Here is an 11,817-nt window from a genome sequence, read left to right on the forward strand (position 1 = left end):
GCTCACAGAAACAGAAATATCCATAAGGGGAGTCTTCATTTTATAAAATAATTAAATAATGAAAAAAAATAGAATCAAGGCTAAGAAATTTCCATTTTAGTTCATAAAATCATAAGTCTTAAAGTATGCTTTTTCCCATAAATAATACTCAAGGAAGAGAAAAAATAGGTAAGGAGACCAATATTTATTGTAGAGTTTTCATGAGCAATATACCTCAATATGATATTATTTCATTTGTTTCTTTCACAAGCCACAATACTTATTATTGTCATTTTACATATGCATATCCTGAAAAAGATATTATCTCATCACATAGGTAGAAAGAGATGCAGTTCAATTTGAAACTGTATTTGTAATATTCTGAAATTTGACCTTTTAAAAATATACCAGGATGCATGCCTAACTATGAAATTGACTCTAACAGGATAATTTTGCCATTTATATCATTCCGATCACAAGGCATATGAAAATAACATTCCAATATGCCTCTAAATAATCAAACACAGGGTACAGTCCTATATTTAGTTAATGTGTTTATGCATCTTTAATTTAGTGCTAATAGTTTCCTTACTACTCAATTCTTTGCTTGGTTTCTTATTAGTGGTTTTAAATACACTCTAATGTCCTTTGATTAAGTATTAAGCTCTTTCATAGTAATACTGTAGGCAATTTATTAATGTTTTATACAGCACAGGAAATATATTTTTAATTATGTTCACTTAATACATTGCAGTTTCCCCTTTTCAGTATTCTTTCTCTTCTCATTTGTGTTATGGGGAGGCCTTTCCCTTAATATTTTTATGTAGGATGTATAATGAGCTTTTCATGCATTGGCATAGGGAGTTTTATGAATAAGAAGAATTATTACTATTAGGTACATATTTCTTTATCTTCTTATTGAATCCATTACTAGATAGATAGATAGATAGATAGATAGATAGATAGACAGATAGACACAAACTTATGTGGCACAATCTTGTTGACCACAAAAATGACAAGTCAAGCAGGTTTATTTTAACCATCAGATTCATTATTCTTTCAAATATCTTATTTGGATAACTTCCATTAGGAAAACTAAAGGGATTGTCTAAAATTCACATTTTTAGCCCCTATCCTAGACTTAGTGAATTAGAATTGGTGAAAGTTGGCACAAGTGTGTCTTTTAAAAGAGATGTAAGGGATAATATGAACACAAAGTTCAGAGCAAATGACCAGATGAAAGTGTCTAGAAGAGAGGTATCAACTTTCTCTGAAGTCTCCCTGCTTGCTTTGCAGAGGTACAATGTCATGAGACAAGTGGTCATGTTGGAGAAGCCACCATTGCAAGGAACTAACTGCAGGAGGTGAGAAAAAACTGAAATCCTTAGTTCTGCAATCACCGGTATTGAATTCTACCAAAACTCAATAGGGCTTGGTAATGGTTCCTCCCCCAGTCAAGCATCTGAACAAGCCACAGCTCTAGCTGACACCTGAGTCACAACCTAGCAACATCATAAAACAGAAGTCTCAGTTAAACTGTGCAGAGCCTTTAACCTGCATAAAACATTTGTCATCAGATAATAAACATGAATTGTTTCAAGCAACTAAATTTCTCTTTACTTTTTAATGCAAAGACAGAAAACAAATAGAAACATGTAACACTTGCCAAATCTTATAACATTTAATGTAACTTTACAGTAAGGTAGAGGTATTCTCATTTCCACTTCACCATTGAGGAAATGAGAATTATACTCATTTGCTCATAGAAGCAAATATTACTTCTATGGTCACAAAACAAATAAGTAGCAAAAATAATATTTGATCCACAAGTTCCTGAGTCCAGAACCCATTCTCTTATAAGACACTTAAGAGCCCAACAGATTAATATCACAAGAGACATCAGTGGGTAAAGATTTCCCACAATCATTATGTGTACTCTTCCTAACAATCCTCACAATTTATGCTTGCACATCAACAAACCAAAGAGGTTAAGCAGATAGAGGTTTAAATTAGAACTAATACAGATGATAACAGTGAGAAACTAACATCTTCATCAACCTTCTGGGTAGTTCAAAAACCACAAGTGACTCTTATAATATGAGATGAGGTCAAAAGAGCCTAGAAATAAACCAAACCAAACATTCACACGATGCAGAGAATCTATTGCACGCAGGCAAAATCATTGCTGCTACTGAGCTTTAGTAGTCTTCTGAGCTAGTGAACGAGTTCCCAGAAGATCAACTTCTCTAAGTAGAAACATGGCCCATAGATGGAGAATTACTTGCTCCTTGCATCCCACCACCATTACAGATTGAAAAGTGCTAGACTAGAAGTCATAGGCTAAGAACTCATTTTGGAAATTCTTGCATGAGACTAAGGACTTGTACATTATAGACTTCTTGGGCCCCTGGGGCTCAGAACCACCCCTCCCCTGAAAACACAGGCACAATAGGCACTCTAAAGTAGGGGTTAACAGACTCTGATCTACATTTCAAATCCTACCACCATCTGTTTTTGTATGACTCATGAGCTACATAAAAAATATATATATTTAAATAGTTTTTGAAAATCAAGGAAAGAGCATTATTTCATGACTCATGAAAATTATATTCAATTTTCATTTGAGTCTACAATAAAAGTTTTATTGAATTACACAAATGCCATTTGTTTAGCCTTCATGACTGCTTTTACTATTTTATTATTATTATTATTATTATTATTATTATTATTAGTTTGTATTGAGCAGTTGTTAGAAGCCTGACAGCCCACAAAACTGAAAAGATTTACCTGTGGTTCTACCTAGGAAAAGCTTACTGACTCCTTTACTAGAAACCCCTATTCAAAAATTGGAGCAAGATCATATTTCTAGACTTAGTTTTCATTGGCTTAGGAACTGGAAAGGATTTAGTTAAGAGGCTAAAATCCTTTTTATTTCTAACTCAGAGGAAGCATGAAAGAATGCTAAACACACTAATTTTGAATTACACATGTGTCAAAATATACAATTTCAAAGTATTTAGGACACTCTCCTTCTAAAACACGCACACACACACGCAAACACACATTCCTAAACAACAAAGTAAAACCTGTACTAATTATGAGTTTAATTCAAAATAAGTGAATATAAATTTCACTGAGTTCAAGTGAAGAGTAAATTTAACGACTTTTTTATACTTTTATGGCCAATGTCCTAAACTGGAGGAAATTATTCCTAATACTTATTACACTAATTTTGGGCAAAAAAATTTCAATACTTTGCAAGAATGTTTATTTATATTCCTCCAACAGTTTTGAAGAAATGCAGATTTTCCAAATTTGGGAGAACTATAGAATCATACTAGTGTTTAGATAGCTATATCTTTTCATTATTAGAGGTATTTAGAAAAAGTCATTTGTGTTCAAATATTCCTCAAGGTAGTTTATGCGAGCTAGTGAGAGACTGCTCATAAAAATCATTAGCATTTATAAGTGTGTATTTATGTTTATTTATCTATCTATCCTGTACCAATATCTCTATCTAAAAGTCAGCCAAAATGCAACCAAAACTTACAATATTCAGAGGACACTGATAATTTTCTATACAAGAGAACAAAATTTCTTGCACATTAATATAGTTCTTTGATTATATATAATTTTCTAAAGTCACACTTTTGTACATTTTTCAGATTATTCTTGATCTCAATTATTTAAATTTATTGTCTATCATGTTTTTGTTATTTCCAACCCATTCAAACAACATTGACTATTAAAAATGTATTTAAACAACTCTATAATTACAGAAAAGTTGATCCTAAAGCAACGACTTAAAAGCATGTCTTTAAAGTGTTTATTCATATTGAGAGGAAATTTTAAAATGTACTGGAGGAAAGAATTGTTGAAGATGTTTTCATAACTTAAATTATATGCTTTAAAATGTATAAATAGAGGATGACTGTTAAAGTGGATATCCAAGGTAAAATGAATGTCTTATGACCCTGAAAAAAGAAGGAACTTGCTTTATCTTTCAGGCAAATCCCTCCTGTGATCCAATGATTTCTGAAAGTCATAGGATTCAGTTATAAAGAGATAAGTCATCAGGAGATGATCTTGTTGTAGGAATTTTTTGAGAGTTTGCCAAGGTAATTCTACAGTAAAATAGTAATGAGTTTAATCCTGGTGCTTGCTGACGACTGGGAGAAGATCAGAAAATGAAGGAAAGTTCCAGCATCATCAAAACTCTGTGGAAACATGATTTGAATTGCCAGCTCTTGCTTCTATATAAGGGCAAAACCAAATGGTGCAAATTAAAATCTATGGTGCATTCATTATGATCTCTTGGGAAATGGTTGAAATCTCATCCTCATTTTTTGGATGGCTTATTTCCCTTTGTCATAGAGATCCATGTTCTTCTGGAAAAGGTAAGTCTCACAGGATGACAGTAATTTACATAAAATCCTAATGAACTAACATCAGAGGATCAGAATGGCTCTGGAGTTATTTATAGATATTTTGCTGTAAAAATATTAAATCTTCTTGAGTTTGCCTTACACTTAGAGAATAATAACAAACCAATTCGATGATTTAGACTCCAAAAATTTCTATTTCTCTACAGATATGAGAATGTGGAATCGGTATTTCTGTACTTAACACTAAGAAGCCTTAGAAATACTTAAATATGCAAAATGTGTTTTTTATTTCCTAGAATTGGCTAAAGCAACTTGACATTTACCTTGTATGTATATGAATGCTGACAAGTTGAGGTGAAATGTTTTTTATTTAATAATTATTTAAAATTTAAAATATTATGGGTATTGTTTGAACCGTGTATTCATTTAAATTAGACAAATATTTTCATTAACTCGAGTATTTCAACCACAATTGCACACTTCATGTCAAATACACAATGACACTCTCTGCCAAATTCTCTTGGATTATTTTAGAGATACATTGACAATTCTAGCCTGTGACCTAACTAATTCTAACTAGTTTGCAAGGCAGCAGAATGCAGTTTTTGGATTCAATACTGTTTTCCAAAGAAAGTAAGAAAATCTGTTTTGCATTTAAGACTATGATGTAATGTCTCACATTTGCAGATTATTTAAAATGAAAAACAGGCTTTCACCACTTGGAAGTCTGTATTTTCATTGGTGTACATGACAGGAAAAACATATTTGAGGAGGTATATATATATATATATATATATATATATATATATATATATATACACACATACATACACACACACACACACACACATATATGTCTTTCAACTGGTGGGCCTGATCAGAGCAGGTGACATTAAATAATTAACAAGTTCTCTTTCCAAACCACACTCCATGCTTTAATTAATATCATTCCTTAAAATAAGAAGTTGTTTACCAATGCTGCCTTTGCAAGCTGATTGCTACACACAGAAAAGCCTCTGAGACATGACTATGCCCAAGGGATTGCTTTCACTTCATTGTTTATAATAACTACAAACAAAGAGCTGCAAAAGCTCATCTCGCCATGAGGCATCCTGACAATCTGCCAGTTTAGTCACCAATAATAATGAGACTGGCATCAGCAATAAGCTCAGTGCTAATCTAATGAGGGCCTATTTCATTCTTCTATTGATATTGCAGCAGCTGCTAAGCACCCGATGTTTAGGACATACAAACAAGAGGTGTGTCTCCAACCAGTTGAAAGATACTTACCCCCACAATATGGCCTTGATAACACACACAAGCAGCAGTGTCTTATTTTTCTGTGAGACTTCCTAGAGATAGAATATCTTGTCAGGATTACAGAATTAATGAGGTCATCTGCCTGTGCTAAGCTTGAAAAAGACTCAATTAGTTGTTATTGTTGTTCATGAAGTTTGTTGTTGTTGTTTTGCTTTTTTCTCCCTCTAGTCATCCATGCAGATAAGAACATACATGTGATTTACGAACTTGTGTATATAAGGACCATGTGATGTCACTTCCTTCACTTAGTTCCTGGGGTGAATGCAATTATGAACAGATGGGCAAATGACATGATTCCACTGCTAATGAACTTCCCTACTGAGCAAGAGGACAGTGCATTACCCTTTTGTACTTCAGACTCTTAATTATCACTTTTTTCCAGCGTGAATATTACACATGCAAACATCTTTGAATTTAAGTCATATTGATGGAGCATTATGGACATCATTAACTGACTCTGTTCTGGTAGAGAAGAAACAAATGCTTATGAATGCTAGAGAATAAGACATCTCGTGCAGACAGAATTGTCACACTGGATTCTAAATTAATCATCCATAAAGGGAGAGATCTTAGTGAACATGCCATTAGTTGAGAAACAAATTCCAAAAAGATCCTCTAATTTTCTGGCTTTTATATGAGATGAAGGGAAAGAGGCATTCCTAAATAAGTACCTGCTCAAGGTGGGGGAATTTTGTGTCTGCAGGAGTGCATAAGTTAGAAGCTAACTGGTACTTATTTAACTGTAGTTAAAAATCCATTACTGTTATCATGATAAATTGCTTGTGTTACATTGAAATTTTCCTTCACCAAATTTAAACTATTTTACAATCAATGTATCAAATAGTATTTTCTCATTAAGTCAAGGGAATGTCATTTCCATAGCAGTCTTAAAAAAACTAGGGTCACATGCTCATTCTAAAAATTCACTGGATAGAAGATTCTATAAATGTAGTTCTATTCATGATCATTCCTCAAATACCTAAACAAATTAACCTTTAGGTCTACTTTAGACAATCGAAGCATAAAATCAATTTGGATACTGACCTAAATTGCCTACATTTAAAATAAAGTAGATTTCATATCTAAATCTTAAATATTTAAAACCTTGGAAATGAAATACTATACCCTTGCATCTCAGTAACATACCAAGCTAATTTTGTGTTATCAATTACCGAATATAAATATAGGGCAGCCAGCTAAATATGAACTTTATATAAACAACAAATGAATTTAAAGTAAGTGTGTCCCATGTGAAATTTGGGACATCCCTATAGAAAACTAATTGTTGTGCCAGAAATTCAAATTTAGTTGGGTGACCTGTATGTCTGACCACCCTAATCAGAATAAAGAGACTAGCTCTACCTTTTTAAATTGATATATCTAAATTTGCAGTGTTGCTATCACCTACAGTTACATGGAAACATCATTAACACTTAAATTTCAGTATTAGTCCTTTATTTTAGGACTTCAGAGGTTTCTAGATTATATTACATAACTCACATTTTTTTTTCTTAACTTGAGCAAATTATTAGCAAATCCTCCAGTGGAGAGGATAAAAAATTTTGCAGCCAATACAAAAGATTGAAGGTGAAAATGGGGACCAGAAGTTCTGTTGCTACTGTCACTCACTCACTCATTGTGCATCCTTAGGTAAACCAGTGACTTCTCTGAGATCTACCTTTCTTGTTAATAAAATGAAATAGCCTAATTTGGAAAGTTTTAAACTGTTTTGTAATCTAAAATTGTATTTTTTAAATTATAGTGACTTCTCCCATGAATGAAGAATGACTTCTTCATTCTACTTGGGCATAAAGACCAAAGAATGTAACATATACTGGTTAACTCATCTCAAATTGTTTTCATCAAAGAATAGACATGTTCTTGTATTTTTAAATGTTCTACTTATATATAATAAATATACACTATTGTGCTTATTTTCCATTTTTGTGGTAACAAAGTGCCATAAATTTTGTTGCTTAAAACAACACATAGTATCTTATCATTCTGGAAGTCAGCAATTAGAAATGGGTTTCGCTGGGCTAAAATCAAGAATTTTGAAAAACTGAGAGGAATTCCTTTTTGTTGTTTGTTTTTGTTTTTCTTTGGTTTGTCTTTTGCTTGTTTCAGTTCCTAGGGGCAAACTAGGTTCCTTGACTTGCTTTCATCTTCAAATCCAGGTGAGTGGCATCCACAGATCTCCCTCTTAACTTCAAACTCCTGACTCCCTTTCTTAAGGAACCTTGTAATTACATTACATTTATGCAGTAAGGTAATATATTAACAGATTTTAGAAACCAAGATGTAGTTATATTGGTGGACCCTGATACTACTTATCACAGATACTTATTCACAGATTCAGTCAATTCAATAATGTTGTTTTCATTTCACTTGCAATTGTTAAACACCAAGATTTTTCTTGGACAACTGGCTTGATTTGAAGAATGACAATAGAAGAAACTGGCAAAGAAATGACATTCAATCAGGGCTAGAAGTCATGATGACACTGGGGGACACTAACTCAATCTGAAAAATGGAGTGTTGAAACAAGTACAACTAGAGAATGAACTACCTGAGATAAGCTATGAAGAATATGTAAAAGTGGGCTTGGGTGGGAGATTCCCTGAGAGAGAGCAATAAAAGCCAAGGCAAAGAGACAAGCATGTTTCTTAAAGAAAATAGTGTGTATTAAGATGCTGACATGCACACAGGTGGTGAGAGGTTGAGGGGTGAGTGACCTGTGAAATGAAACCAAAGCTCTGGACCATGGAGGACTTTATATGACATCTTAAGAAGAAGACACTGAAAATCACTGAGACAACTTAACTGGAAAATTACATGATCAAGTATACATTGAGGAAAATGAGTATTATCGTATGAGAGTGAGTCAGCCTGATTCACTAGGATTACAGTGATTCAATTATTGCTGTGAATCTCACACAAGACTGGCATTACTTTAGACAGTAGTAATGAGTATGGAAAGAAAGAGGGTTTCAGAGAAGCAGACACAATCCTATTTCAGGAGCAACTGAATATGAAGATTAAAGTCTTCACTAAGTGTTTCCTATGTTGTTTCCCTAAGTAAAGAGTCACTGTTGGCTAAAATATGAAAGGCAAAAGGAATGGACTGTGATGTAATGGTGTAAATATAACGGTTTCATTTTTACATATGTTAGAATTGGAGTGTTGGTGTAATAATACTTTTTTTAGATTATTGAATTCATGGTATCTGAGGCTCATTGTAGGGGTAAGGATTAAAAATATAGTTTTATATTTATTTAACTACAGATGGTAGAAGCCATAACAATATGTCAGATGTATCAGGAAACATATTTAAACTAAGGAGTCAAGAAGAATGAGTGGAGAACTATTATTGAGACTAATTAATTAAAGGACAGACAGAGAGAGAGTCTATAAAGTACATTGCAAAAAAAAGACTGTTGTGATGTGTAGAGAAAAAGAAATAGAAACTAAGTCATGAAAGATATAATGGGAAAGAGTTTTAGGGTCATAATCAAGTAGATAAAAGGTAATAAACCTCAAAATGGATTTATAAACTAGAGGCCATTACTGACTTTGCAAAAATAACAACTTTTTTTATAATAAGCATACAACACAGTTGATCTAAAATTAAGATATTAAATGCTCACATGCACACACAAACATGCACCCATACATGCACTGTACAAAGCACATGGATTTAGCCTGTAAATTAAGTAGCTGTTTATTTTTTTTATTTTCTGACAACTTTGGCGGATACTTCCAATTTTAGCCTTGTGTTGCATTTATTAAGATGTTCAATAAACACATATCTAACTAAGCTGGTTCCACTCTTTGTCAATTCAGGTTATGATCAATTATTTCTTTATTTCTGGAAATTATAGATCTGTTGTTTGGATGAACATAAAAAATAGGATGCTTTTGTTTTTTTCAAAAATATTCATTTTAGTTGAAGATATTTTGACTTAGTCAATATATGAATATTCAATCAACATTTTGATATTAAATGCTCAACATTTTGACTGAAGATTCTCTAAAGCAAAAACATGAGTATTGTCTATGGAAGAATGTTAGAGTAAAACAATGATGATGTTATACTCTCCTACTCAGAATAAAATATTTAAAATAAAATTAATCATTTTAAAATAAGCAATATGCCCTTCAACTAAATCTAGATCTACTTTCTTTAATTCAGAAAAAATTATAATGTTGTGATTTTCCCTAAGATGCTTGCTCTTTGTGAGTGAGCATCATCACTCAGAAATATCTCTCCATACAGAGAAAACACATTCTGTATTTTTAAACCATTGGCTCAAATTTCCATAATAATATATAGTAAAAAATAGAAGGTGAAATTCTGAAAAATTTTTCAATGTACATGTGAAGTATTTATATAAGAATTACAAATCATCCTTGAGATTCAATGTGCTGTTAAATAATAGGAAATTTTCAAATTGCATGTGAAAAATTTCAAACCCCTTTCCTTAAAAAAACATTCATATAGTTACTCAAATAAATAACATTACATAACCATCTCAGTCTTCTTTTAAAAAATAACCCTCTTGGGCTGGGGTTGTGGCTCAGCGGTAGAGCACTCGTCTAGCACGTGCAAGGCCATCATTAAAGTTAATTCAACTTTTTTTTTTCATATTGTGAATTGAGCCCAGCAACGTTTAACCACTGAACCGAATCCCTAGCTCTTTTATTTATGTATGTATTTATTTATTGGGGGGGGGGTCTCATTAATTTTCTGAGGCTGGATTTTAACTTGTGATTCTCCTGCGTCACTCTTCTGAGTCACTGGAATTATAGGCATACACCACTGCACCAGGCTAAATCCAAATTTTGAACTCTGGATTGGCAACATAATATGTAAGTTGAGTCTCATAGTTCCTAATACAGAGATCATTTGGTGTTTATATATATAAAGTACAGAACCCACAGATATGGAAGGTCAAGTATACTTCATTTGGACAAATGCAACTTTCAATGCTTTAAAAATATACATTTAGTTTTTGTAATTTCCTATAAGATAGGCATAATATTTTACACATTAAGAATACAGAAACTGAGGCATGGAGGAATGAAGCAATTTGCCTAAGCTAAAATTTGTGGTCAATTTTGGAAGTTATTTGCAAGATGCTGAGGCTCTTCCTGGTTATCTTGTGTGAATGACTTTCTTAATGATTTCTTCTTACACTGTCTCTGTTAATAGATCCAGCCCACAGCTATAAATAAATCCTCTCTTACTCCGGTGCTCTTACCTCTCCATCCCTGTGGCAACTAGGCTGAAGATACACCACCATCATTACCAGTGCAATGGTGCTGGTGAGCTAGAAGGGTTCTCTTTGTTCCTCACTCCTGAAATATCATTCCTCTTGCCCGATGTCTTTTTTTTTTTTTTTTAATTTCAAACTGGGGAGAACCTACATATGAGGTGGACTTTTTGTGTACGTGTGTAAACATGTGTGGGGGTAAAACAGGGAGAATTGAAATACAAATATAATCCCATGGAAACAAACTTGAGATGAATAGGTGGCACTTCTTTAGGTTTAACCTGGTTTTAAGGACATCAGCTTTGGTACTTGAGGTCAAGCCAAGCAAATAAACTGTTAATACTTCATTGGCATGCATATGTATCTCTCAGTCATCCTTCAATGGCATTGGGAGGCATCAGACAGGATTTGTGATGATTATACATCTTTTGAATATTAAAGACAAATATTATCTGAATATATCAAAATACCACCTGGAATTCAAAAGTATAGTTATAAATTATAAATAGCATAGCTTCCATTCAGATTGACTATCATAAATGCATTATGCCATTGACAGAAATCTTGGAGTTCACTTCATCATGGCCAATTTCTTTCCATTTTTTTTTTTTTTTTGGAACATTCTCTTCCTTTAGGACATACTTCTCCAAAAATTTGCACTGCTAAAATAATTTTTATATTGAGATCAATGCTTTATCATTGATAATAGTTAATTTTAATTTACCATCTTCTGTTTAAAAAAAGAAAAAGATATAGAAAACTGGAACCCTTTGAACTTTTTGAGTCATCATCATTGCCCTTAGAAATAGCATTATGGGTAGCTGGTGCCCTTTTAGTGGCCAAATCCTCCCCAAATGACT

The sequence above is a fragment of the Marmota marmota genome, unplaced genomic scaffold, assembly GCF_001458135.2.
Source record: "Marmota marmota marmota unplaced genomic scaffold, marMar, whole genome shotgun sequence".
Classification (NCBI taxonomy): Eukaryota; Metazoa; Chordata; class Mammalia; order Rodentia; family Sciuridae; genus Marmota; species Marmota marmota.